Genomic DNA, 12,203 nt, shown 5'->3' on the forward strand with positions numbered 1-12,203 from the left:
CAGCAAGTTCAACAAAACACAGGCCTGGCTTTTTCTTTCTGTGCACGTGAATGTTCATGTGCTTGCGCACATGTGTGTCTGGCCTGTGCACGTGACTTTAGAGAATGCACTTAATTTTGCTTTTGAGAAACAAAGAAATGTTGTTTGCTGAACATATGTGTTACCTGGATATTCTGATAAAGTCATGTTTGCTGGTTTTATTGCCTATACAATGATTTACAGACTAAAAAGGCTTGTCCTGGAACTTATCCATTTATTAAAAAATATGTCTTACAACTATTTCAGAAGTTTTCATATTTACTGTTCATGTATCATGAAATGAAATCCAAGTGGGAAGAAATCTGTCCATAACACCCTGGTTAGTCCTTCCTATTGATGATTTCTGAGGGACAGCTCTGCATGCCATGGGGAAGGAAGCTAGCTTTCTGGCTGGGTGACTCTGAACGTACAGCGCTCTCTCCAGGATAGTTTATGGAACCTGTTTCCTCATTTTTAAAATGGGGGAATAACAATACAACCTTCTACCTTTCATGAGAAAGGGGTTCAGTAGAATGACATGAACAGGGAGTCAGGGAGAACATTTTGAGAGTTGTGTGAGTTGTAATCCATGTTGTCCATTTTTTACAAAGTAGACGGACAAAATATAACTCACCAGAGTTCTCCTACTGCCTGGAGCCAACATTGCTGGGTGCCTGCAAGGTCCCTTTCAGCTCCTGCTCATTCTTCACTCTATCCCTCATCTCCCCCACAGGTCCGGCTGCTCTTTCACTGCAGAAGTGGCACCCTGCCCTTTAGCCTTCTTTCTCTCTTGCCTTTTGGGTGATAAAGCAAGGACACCTCCCCCTCAGTTAGACATGGGAACAATCACCCTAGGAAAATTGCAGGGGCCAGAGGTGTGTGTTCGTCCTTCAGTTACCAGGTTTGTGGCCTGGAGACAAGACTCACAGAGGAATGACAGGTAGCACCAGATGGGGGCGGGGGTGAGGTGCAATACAAGAGGGTGCCGGGCATTTTAAAGAGCAGCTCTGGAAACAGCTGGACATTTCCAGCATTCTGGAAGGGCAGCCCCACTAGTGAGGCCCTAGGACAGAGATTGTCCCCAAGTCTAAGCAGCTATCCAAACCAATGGTCACTAAACACTCTGAACATTTACTGGGGCATCACCAGCCATTCTAGCAAATACGGTTTATCAGAATAATGAACCATTTCTAACATCTGTTATGTTATGTTGATGATAAAATGATTTCTGTAATAATATCACCCTTGTTTATCTTATTTCTAGTTAATTTCTTGAAGTTTTACCGAAGTTGTGACAAATTCACATGGAAGAGTTTTCCTGTGCTAACGCTAGCCACCAGTAGAAACTGGAAGGTTTTTCTTCTGTCTGCCTCATGGCTCTCACTTTGCCATGTTTCTTGCTTTTAACGGTCATAGAATCACTTTGACATACAGTTAAGACATGTGTGTCTGAGGTTTTATTTCCTGAAGCATTAGGATTAGATTGAGAATTACTTCTAGTTTTCAGGTTGACCTACCAGGGAAGAAAGGAACGTGGCATGCGATGAAACTACGAGGATGCGCAGAAGCTGAACTTAACTGCCAGTGCCCACAGGAAGGAAGAGATACAGGGTGCAGAGGAGCATGCTTGTTGTCAGGCTACCAGGGGAATTCCTGAGATGTTGGCCAGGAAAACAGCCCGTTGTAACTTTGATGAATCAGTTACAGTATTCCCGGAGTCTGGGGATTATTTAAAAGCTTAGACAATTTCCTTCAACTCTGGATCCCTAGCACATAGCACAGGCTCAATCTGCTTTGACTAATGACCAATGAATTGCATTTCCTCCATTCAGGACCTCCCCCAGCCACATTTCAAAAGTTCGCTCCCGAATAAACCAAGCAATGCTTTTCTTTAATCTATAAAGCACAAGGAACTGACATATCCCTCACCCATCCTGTCTTACATTATTACAGGGGCAGTCTTTTGATCAGCCACCACTGCAGTTTCAAATATCAAAATAATCAGTAGATCTACAGATCAGTTTCTTAACAAAAATATTGAACTTATATTACCTTTACTAAGAAAAAAATCTCTGAAGAATTTTATTGATTATGAGCCTACATGCTATCAATACATCTCAGAGGGCATGGCACCTACAGTTACACACTTCTTATGCTACAAGGAAATGCTACTTCTCCAGAGAGCCCAGAGTGGATGTGGTACCGCGTCCTCTATTCCCTTCAAAGGATACTATTCTCAGCACTGTCTTCTTGGCATGAAGTTGCCAAAGCACCGACACTTTTAGGATTAATAATTAGATGAGGGGATGTTTTTAGAAGTAAGGTAGGAGGTCTGATGTGGGGGTGGCTTGTGAAGTGCTCACAAGGAAGGAAAGTGGAGAAAGGGTGAGAGACTTCAGAGCTATTGAGGCAGCTTCTGCTACTAAAAGACTGGTCTGAAGTTAGCATCCTGTTGTCTCAAAGAGGTGCATTTTAGTCAGCAGAGTGCCTAAGGAGAACAAAGTCCTGGATTTGATTCCCATCACCACAGAAAATCTGGTCAGGGAAGTATATGCAACCCAACATTCTGGATGTAGGGGCAGAAGGATCAGAAGTTCAAGGTCATCTCCAACTAACTATACACCCAGTTAGAGACCAGCCTGGGATACTGGAGACCTTGTTGTAAAAACAAAAACAAACAAAATAAGCAAAGGGGCATCTGTCTTTATTTGTAACACAAATTCATCAATCCTGACAAAGTCATCTCAATCCTATCCATATCCACAGCACGGTTCTGCTGTCCAGTGGCAACTGCACTAGTGGTTAGTTTCAGACAAGGGCTATATGCACAGCCAACTGTCATCTTAGAGAACATAGCTCAGCTCACAAGACCCAGCCAGGAACTGGGATATGCATGCACCAATGCTACTCTTGGAAGATTAACTCAAGTACCCCTACTCCAAAGGCTAGGATTTGCTCTGTGCTTTCAGAAGGCTATGCAAATATGGCATATAAACATATGATGCTGTATGTAAACATATGATGCATTTAAAATTATGTAAAGCAATTCAGGATAAAATCCTAGTCATGGCTCTTTCAGAGGAAGAACAAATAAATTATTGTAAAAACTGATAATGATTTCAATTTCAAAAGCCTTAAAAACAAGCAGTCGACCAATCAAATGAAAAATAAATCTCTTCTACTCCTACTAACAGACAAGGTCAACTCAATTTTCATTTATTAAGCTTTTATATAATCTACATATTTTTGAAGATGGAAACTTTTTAAGCTCACCAGTTTATGAAAGTTAGCTGAGACATGGAATTTTAGAGTTCTATGGTACCTTTGGAACACCTAGTGCAGAGTTCCAAGATCCATACCTAGGAGTCCTAAGTGTATTTCAGAATAAAGTGGAAAGGTTGAGTACATGTGACTTACAGGAAACCTCAAGGTTGGAGGGACAACGGGGGGGGGGGGGGGGACGGACGGAGACTACATGTAAGAAAGTTACTGCAGGTAGCACATGCAGCTGCTTTGTGCCAACCCAGAGAGCATGGGCCAGTGTTTCATGTTTTTATAATAGAGCTCATCTTTGAATGTTGACTTAATGAAAAGCAAATACCTGCAGGCTAAGATGCTTTTGCTGGCCTGCAGATTGATGGGTTTCAGTTTCTAAGCTGGTACCTATGTCAGCAAACCTGAGGCCCATGCAGTGAAGATCTCTGGGATGCCTTCATCTGTTCTAAGAATCAATGTAAAGACAAGAAATCATGCCGAGGTGGTGGAAATTGCAAAGCCATTTCACACCCCTACTCAGACCTCAGCCTCTAGCCCCTACCTGACAGGTTTCTGTTCTCTGACTGCTTTCAGAAAATGTTCCACATGAAAACAAAACCAACCTCCACTTAAAACTCTATTTACTTCATTTTGATTTTCATTTTTAAGGAGAAATAATTTATAGAAGTGTTTTTTAAAAGGGCATTCTTAACTAATGATGTACTAAGCACATGTCAAACATTCATGCTATATATTCAACAATTTCATACACAGTGCTCAAGAATCAAGGAGGGTTTTTGGAAATAGCAGAGTTTCAACCTATGATTGAGTACACTGAGAAACTGACTTAGAAGAAATGAGCATTTATTTCTAAACGCCATACAGCAAAGACACAGACCAAATCTGAACAAAGTGGAACTCACAATGAACAGGGCTTGCATTTTTTAACAATTTACAAAAGCTTATCATGAGAAAGCACACCCTTATCACAGGCTAACATAAAATGGGGATAACAAGACGTTTCTATTTTATTCAGTATCTCTCTCCTACAGAGCCACTACTCAGAATGAAATTCTGGAAGCAATGCCAAATTCTGTCTCGTGAAGAATTTGTATAGTGTACTCACTAAGGGGAGTGTATGGGCAGAGCAGATTACACTTCAGAATGGTCCACACATTCTGAAAGGGAGAGGCTCCAATTACTTAGAAAATAAAGTTAACACAAGCACTCTACTCCCTGAAGGATTACTCCCTTAAGCAAATTTGCATACATTATAAAGAACGTCCCATTGACACGATATGTTTACTTAACATTTATATGTTTTATAATCAATAGCCTTGAGAAATAATCAAGAATCTATCAACATCTTATATCTTCAAAAACTAGATATCCCACTTCAATGGTCTGTTTGCAATCCATGCTTAAGTATCGTCCCCAAATCTTTCTTTTTCCTCAGAAAACTGCTAAATGCAAATGTGAATTTTGAAGGTGGCTTGGACCTGTGACAGCTGCCCCTCACTGAGCAATATGATGGAGGTCCTAGAGATGCCTGTGACTTGGCTGCCACTTTCTTTTGAATGGATTTCTTGGTTCAGAAAGTGTCACAGCTGTGAATCCTGACTACAGCAAACTTCCTTGTCAGTAGCAAGAGTGGTATGCATCCCCTTTAGGATCCAGGAATTAAACATTCCGAATGGAAGCTGGTGTGCTAAACAACATCCAGTTGATCCCCACGGTTTTACTAACACCTTGGACTTGGAGACAGAGGTGGTCTGAAGTATAACCGCCTCTGCCCATACACTGCCCTTAGTGAGTACACCATACAACTTCATGCAGCAAAATTGGGCATGGCTTCCAGATTTTCATTCTGAATTGTGGCTCTGTAGGAGAGAGATACTGAATAAAATACAGGGAATTTTTTTTTTTGTTCATATTCCATTTTAGCTTCTGATGTAGAAAGGCATATTTTACTCACCCTCAATATGGAAGGAAAGACTACATTATTAGGCTCTTCTGCCTCCAAGGAGGGGATCTGACAGCACACACCACCACCGCCACCACCACCACCACCACCACCACCACCACCACCACCACCACCAGGCCCTGCACCTAGCTCTAACCTAATGTGACTGAAGATATGCTACAGACTTCACAGGGACTCCTCTGTAACTATATAATGCTCTAAAACATGGCTACCAGAATCTTTTGGGAACCTTTAAATAGATTACAGGTTTCTAAGCTTCACCTCTGGATTTGGGATTAGGAAGCAAGAGGTCATTTCATTTAGCCCTCTGACCATGGGTCAGTTATTACTGCCTACCATTAATGATCTGGTCCTAAGCTATGGCTGGCTTCAAAATAAGACAACCTAATTACAAATTTGAGCAGTGGAATGCTATCACTATGTTGTTAACTCCAACACATGCCCAGAAGTTGCGAGTGATTATCTCATTGGCATTCAACACACTAAGTCATTTCAACTGCAAGATTATATAGACATTTCCCCCATGGAATTCAAGAATGTCTCCTCAATTCAAATGCAGCTCCGAATATTAATGTCCCAAACCTGAATGAAATGCTAAACTCTGAGATTACTACTAATCTAAACATTCCACTATAGGAAAGGAGGATGAGCATGGAGTCCAGGATGGAGTAGGAAAACACTGAAATTCTCATATTTGACTCCAAATCAACAAATTCATGCTGGTGAATCTGTCTGACCTAGTGCTGTTGTTCTGAGTAAAGGCGTAGCTTCATTCAGAAGGGGTCAATATCACGATGTGGTTTTATTCCAGAGCAGAGACAGCAAGAGATGGGGGAAAGCCAATGAGCTTTCAGGGGCACAAATCCTTTCTTCTGTGACTTTTTCTCCTCACAATAACCATTAGGCCACCCACAGCAGAACATGCAGGTACTAACTGCCCTTTTTAAAATTTAATTTTTATCACCCTTTCCTTCCTTCCTCCCTTCCTTCCTTCTTTCCTCCCTCCCTTCTTCCCTTCTTTTCTTCCTTTTTTTCTTCAGTATATACCTGGGGTAGGGGATGCACTCCCTGGAGGTTCTCTCCTTCCAAAATGTGGGAATAGAACAGGTCATCAGGCTCAGCTGAATGTGTCTTTATCCACTGGGCCATCTTGCCAACCCAAGAATTTCACACAAACATATTAAAACATTAAACTAAGATGATAGTCATAACACAAAAAAACCAAAGGAAAGAAAATATGGCCGATGGTGTGCTTCCTTTTGGAATTGTGGCTGCTTAGTGATGGTTCCTGGCCGGGGATTCTGCTTGCTTTTTGAACTTGACAATCACCTGACCACCCCCTGCCCTCTCTGTTCCAGTGATTGTAGCTGTGTTCTGAGAAATGAGTCATGCTACACTTTGGTACATCTTGTCAATAGTTAGCAGTTCAATTATCATATTCAACTGAATCTAGGTCCAACCAGGAAATGATTGCAACAGGGGAAAAAATGGCAGGAAAGAAAAGATTCATGCTGTAATGACCATTCTAGCTAGATTTTCCCTAAAGTTGAAGTATTAAGATGATAAATTTAGGCTACAAAATAACCAACAACATAAAATGCTCTATATTCAGAAATAGAGAATAAGACAGCAGTTGTAGGGAGGTGGGGAGGAATGGAATGGTGTAGGGCACATGACATATAGCAGAAGACCCGTAGGGAGAACAAGTTCAAGGTTCTTGGGAATAACATGAAGGCTGTCATTAACAGCAGTGTGTAGTATTCCAGAGTTTTGCTACATTAGTGAGTGTTGCTGTTGCCAGGCAGAGTGGCATGGGGATGGAGAGCAGGGTGTGAGAAATGGGCAACTGGGAGATGATTCACATGTTGATGGTTTCTCTATAGTAAATATCTATCTTCCACATGCCTACATACCACCCTTTTCTCACTACCCACTTGAATCCAACTATCATCCGCAAACTAACTTAAGCTCCAACTCCTTGCTGAAGCTTTTCAGATGAATTCTGCACTTGAGGGAATTTCTGTGGACACATTTGGTCAGTTCCTTGGTGTTTGCTGCCTTTTCAGTGATGCAGCTCTGCTGTGCATAAAAGCCTGGATGGGGATCTTAGTGCAATGGCTGCATCTTGCAACCAGAAGCCTCTCTGTCACCTAACACAGCAGCACCCAGACGACTCAGGACACGGGGAGTAGGAGGTATGCACTTACATTGTGGTTCATTACATACCTACATACAAACATACTATTTAAAAGTCCTCTGGGCTACATCTGCCTTAATATATTATCCTACTCCCAGGTATATTCAACAACAAAAATGCTGACCACATTCACTTAACTGATTCCATGGTCATTTTGTGCCTGAGGTTTGAAAAGTCCAGGTCTAGAAGGTCACTTACTGATATAACTATTTATCTCACTTACAATTAACAAAAACTTCTATGTGTCTTTTGGGATTTCTTCGATCCATTTTCCAGAGTTAATTGTTATCTGTTTATTGCATTTGCTTTACTGAGTGATTTGAGATATTTAAATGCTTTCTGGAGTCACTAGTATCCATCCTTTATCCCTTTAGAACTCTGTTATCATAAAAATAAGATTTCCAAGCTTGGTGTGATAGTGCATATCTACTTTCATCGAACTTGAGAGGCTGAGGCAGGGGGATTGTGAGTTTAAGGGCAGCCTGTGCTACAGAGCAAGACTGTATCTCGACACAGATGAGTAAAGAGGCAAATAAACACAAATTAAAACGAAAACAGGAAAGATTTCCTGCATCTCTAAAATCATTTCTATACACTCAATCTCTCCTCCTTCATTTACTTTTACAACATGCAAAGTGGTGATAGACCCTGGGGATGAAGCAGCCGGGACACAGAAAGCCATAGCTTACTTAAGGACCTTTCTCTCCTCTGAGCAAACCATTGCAGATGAAGCTAACTATGATTTGTAGCTCTCTGGAGGATATAGGTGTGGGTAAGCACAGTCTAGAACAGTCTCACTATGAATGGATTCGTTGTCTCCAAACGGAAGGGCTTCCTGAAGGCTGAGGTAGAAGCCCTTCTGGGCTCAGCTTGCAATAGACTGCTGCTGCCTTCTCTCTCCTCATCTTTTACCTCTATGGACTCACATGATTGCCTTCCCTCTCCCCTAAACCAGGGCAGCAGCTCTCATTGTTCTGGTTCCTGGGAAACTTGCCTTAGGCTGCTCACCTCCTCAACCTGGCCACTGAAGCCCCTTCCCACAGCCCCCTGGCCATCGTCATCCATCACTTCATTAAGTGCTGTAAGCTCAGACTGTGTCTTATTTATTCTTGTATGTCACACTCAAGGGTCACGCCTTGTTCAAGAAAAAACATGTTGACAGCATGGATGAGCAAGTGACTGGCTGGCTGAATGAAGGAGTGAGTGCGTAGAGGGCGGAAGCAGCCATCATGGAAAGCCCCAGTGCAAGCTGTGATGAAAATTGTGCCCTCTCTGTCTGAAGCCAGTATTCTATCATTTTGTGATTCTATGACTGATATTTAACAGCTTCCCTAGAAGTGGCAGATTTTGTGACAGAACTCCAACAGTGAAGGATAGTTGTCTCTAAATACATCTATTTTTTATTAATTTTTTTATTCATTCCATATACCAATCACAGATTTCCCCCTTCATCCCTCCTCCTGCTCCTCCTCATCTTCCCCCATCCCAGGCCACCCCCAGCCCTTCCGAAAAGGTAAGGCCTCCCAAGGGAAGTCAGCAAAGCCCAGCATATTCAGCTGAGGCAGGTCCAAGCTCCTCCCCCTGCATCAAGGATGTGCAAGGTGTAACTGTCATCATAGAGCCTTCATCCACTAACAGATACAGAGAGCCACGGCCAAGCACCAGGCTGAGCTCCAGAAGTCCAGTCGAAGAGAGGAAGGGGCATCAAGACCATGATGGGGAAACTTACAGATACAAGCGAACCAACCTAGTGGAAACTCATGAACTTTGGACCGACAGCTGTGGAGCCTGCATGGGACTGGACTGGGCCCTCTGCATGGGCGAGACAGTTGTGTAGCTTGGTCTATTTGAGGGTCCCCTTACAGCAGGAATAGGATCTATCCCTGGTGCATGAACTGGCTTTTTGGAGCCCATTGTCTAAATACATCTTTTATCTTTATTTTTATATATATATATTTTTTTTTATTTTCTTGATATCTCGAGACAGGGTTTCCCATGTAGTTTTGGTGCATGTCCTGGAACTCACTCTGTAGCCCAGGCTGGCCTCGAACTCACAGAGATCCTCCTGCCTCTGCCTCCCGAGTGCTGGGATTAAAGGCGTGCGCCACCACTGTTAAATACATCTTTTAAGTACATTTCAGGCATAATCAAGAAAAAAAAATTGCAGGAACTAATAATTGTGCTGGGAAAGTCTTTGAGGCAACCAAAACACTCAAATTTTAGGGCATCTTACTGGAAGTACACTTCCTCACCAACTGTGGTTGACCTGATTTAGGTTGTACTTTATCCCTCCACCCTGTGAGTGCACCATGCTGTGCTGTGCCACGTTCCCAACAGTGCTTGGTGTTTGGGTGACCCTCACCTCACCACACCGCAGCAGGCTACCTGTGTCTCCTTGAGTTCCTGGCTCTGTTTCAGTGACAGAATGTCTAGACTGGTGATAGCAGTGGTGGTTACGATCCTGTTTACGATCAGTATAGTCCCTCCACTAAACACACACACACACACACACACACACACACACACACACACCCCACAAACTTGGGGAAAAAAACAAAAAATTCTTCCTTACTCTTCATCCATGAACATTATCTGTGTAAACTCTGGCCATTTGAGCAAGCAATAGAGAAGACTGTCTTCTTTGCACTGTGACTCGTGGATTTTTATTCCCGCAACTGTTCCTCAGGGCAGGCCAATGGTGAACACAATGGGAGGGGAAGACCAGTCTATAACTGGGAAAATAGACTATTTCCGGAGAAGTATGCCCAAAGCATTATCAAGGTAAAATATGCAAAAGTACCAACAAGAGCAAACAAAAGCCCACGCAAGAGCTGTGTAAATATTTCATGAAGCTAAGCCTTAATCACCCTCTCTCCAAATCTTTCTGGTGGTGTACACACTTCAGTTTCTTATGGTTCTGCCATGACCCAGATTCCATGAAAAAATAAAATGAAAGCATGGACCTACGGATCTTGAACAAATGTGCTGTGAAAACGGAAGAAAGACACCTTCAGAAAAGGTGGCTGCTAGCTGGGCGTCTACCTAACACTCCCTTCCTCCCCACCTACTCCAGGCTTTTGCCTCCCCCCCCCCACCTCCTCAGCTGCTCTCAAATCATCCTAACCTTGAATTGTCTACATGCAACCAGTGATCTCTCTTAACATCCCTTCCAAAGCCCCTGAAGTCTGACCTGCCTTCCCTCCACCCTAATTTACTTACCAAAACGAAGTCTCCTCTCTCTCCTCCCCTTTTGTCCACTGTTTAAAATCTTGCCTACGACTGCCTTTTCCATCTGTCTGGGAAGCAAGAAGATTTGCTGTGTACTGGATGAACATCTCAGACTTTTGCTCTAATCTACCCAGAGAAGGGTTTATCACCTCTAGTCGCTGCCTTGATTTACTGTGGTTCCAAAGTTCACCTCTAGACACTGAACATGCTCGACAATGACTTCCCTTTTTATCAGCCTCAGCCCAACCTTCCTCTTCTCTCCCTTCCTATCTCAGGAATAAACATGTATGCAAATGTATTAATAAATACATACACATACACGCATGTAAACCTGTGAAGAGTGCATATGACTGGATTTTTTTTAACATTACCGGAAATAATCATAGGAAAATAATAAAAATGCCAAACACATACACACGCACACACACGCCCCTCTTCGCATATTTGCTGTGTGCATATCCTACTCATTAAGATTCCCAGGTCTGAAGCAGCAAGCGGTTTCTCTCTTTTACCTTTGGGTCAGAGCTCAAGAGAGCAATAACCTTGCAGAGAAATGCATCACCTGCGGGGAACAGGGCCCTGCCTGGGAAGCAGGATGGGCTGGGGACATGAGCAACAGGCAAAGAATCCACGAACAAAATGTGGGACCGAATTCCTCCTTCACCAGCCCAGGGCACGTTGCCAGCTCCTGTCCCAAGGCTGGCCACTGGGCCAGGTGGCCGCGGGGGCGGCTCCTTTCCGGCCGCGGGTTGCTTACCTGCTCCGGCGGGCTGTCCCTGGCTGGGCCGTTGCCTGCCTGCGCGGTGCTAGGCTTCCAGTCGCACGTGTATTCCCAGCCCTGGCTCGGCCACACCGATGCTGGGGGACATGCTGCGGTCCCCTGCAGCCGGGAGGCAGTTCTCTGCGCGATCAGGAACTGAGATTACTATGCCAAGAGCTGAGGCGGCGCTGGAGCGGGGCGGAGACCAGCAGCCCGGCCGCTGGCGCCAAACCAGCGTGGAGGTGGAGTTCACGTGCAGGCAGATCCGCGCCAGCCCTGCGCGCCCCCGTGGCCAGGCCCCAGCCGCCGAGTCCGGGCTGCAGCTCCTTGCGAGCCGAGCTCCGCCCTAGCCGGCCCTCCGGGGCCCTAGCGCTGGAAGCTTACTTCCCCGGGGAAGCTCAGAGGACTAGATGGCTGAGCTTCTGTTGTAGGTGGACAAGTGACAGATGGAAAGTTAAGAAGGAGATTAAGGAAGAGGACTGAGGACCCAGAGCCACTCAGCAGGAAGTCTGGCCCTTCCTTACTCCCTCCTACAATTAACTATACCCACTGTCTGGGTGTAGTGTAGTAGGTGGCTCCTTATAAAGCCACATGCAGTGATTTGAAAGCAAGCAGACCACAGGCGTCTAATATGTGTGGTAAAATGGACAACATCTTAAGTATTTGGAATTGCCACTGCAAAACGTTTGGGTCCCTCCCCCTCATACCTCCCCCCGAGTGTCTGGATGGCTTTGGACACAGCCCGCTCTGATCTGGTGTGG

General features: G+C 44.1%; 1 protein-coding gene across 1 annotated transcript in view; it reads right to left on the reverse strand.

The window, feature by feature from the left end:
* The window catches only part of Gprin3 (GPRIN family member 3), an 84,361-nt gene extending 72,393 nt beyond the window's left edge, over window positions 1-11,968 (reverse strand). Inside the window, exon 1 of the mRNA XM_028895263.2 lies at window positions 11,440-11,968. The gene's annotated coding sequence lies outside the window, so the exon portion shown is untranslated. The remainder of the gene's footprint in view (window positions 1-11,439) is intronic.
* Between the last annotated feature and the right edge of the window lie 235 nt (window positions 11,969-12,203).

The sequence above is a fragment of the Peromyscus leucopus genome, chromosome 3, assembly GCF_004664715.2.
Source record: "Peromyscus leucopus breed LL Stock chromosome 3, UCI_PerLeu_2.1, whole genome shotgun sequence".
In the NCBI taxonomy this organism is placed as follows: domain Eukaryota; kingdom Metazoa; phylum Chordata; class Mammalia; order Rodentia; family Cricetidae; genus Peromyscus; species Peromyscus leucopus.